The sequence below is a fragment of the Penaeus monodon genome, chromosome 29 (assembly GCF_015228065.2).
Source record: "Penaeus monodon isolate SGIC_2016 chromosome 29, NSTDA_Pmon_1, whole genome shotgun sequence".
Classification (NCBI taxonomy): Eukaryota; Metazoa; Arthropoda; class Malacostraca; order Decapoda; family Penaeidae; genus Penaeus; species Penaeus monodon.
The window spans coordinates 13,970,660-13,970,998 of NC_051414.1; positions in this window are offsets into that span (position 1 = coordinate 13,970,660).

Sequence of the window (339 nt, forward strand, 5' to 3'; positions counted from 1 at the left end):
CGCCCGCAGGAAATCGTTTCACTCATACCAAAATTTACCCCAACATATCACCCAGTTTTAGGGCGCCCCGACTCTCCCCCCCCCCCCCCTTTCGTTTGCCAAGGCAAGTGCGCACACTAGCCCATGAGCGCGCCCCAGGACGCACAATACGCATTGTTCCGTTGGGGGTTTGTGCTGTGTAAGTCCCTTTTTATGACTGAGGGAGACAGGGTTCGCAGAGAGTCTACATTTTATATCAATGGGGGATTTGGGTAAACAGGAGGTTTCGAAATCAGACACAATGCAGATAACGCTCTTAAAGTTTTTGCTACATGTATCTGCATTTGGTTGGTTGTATAA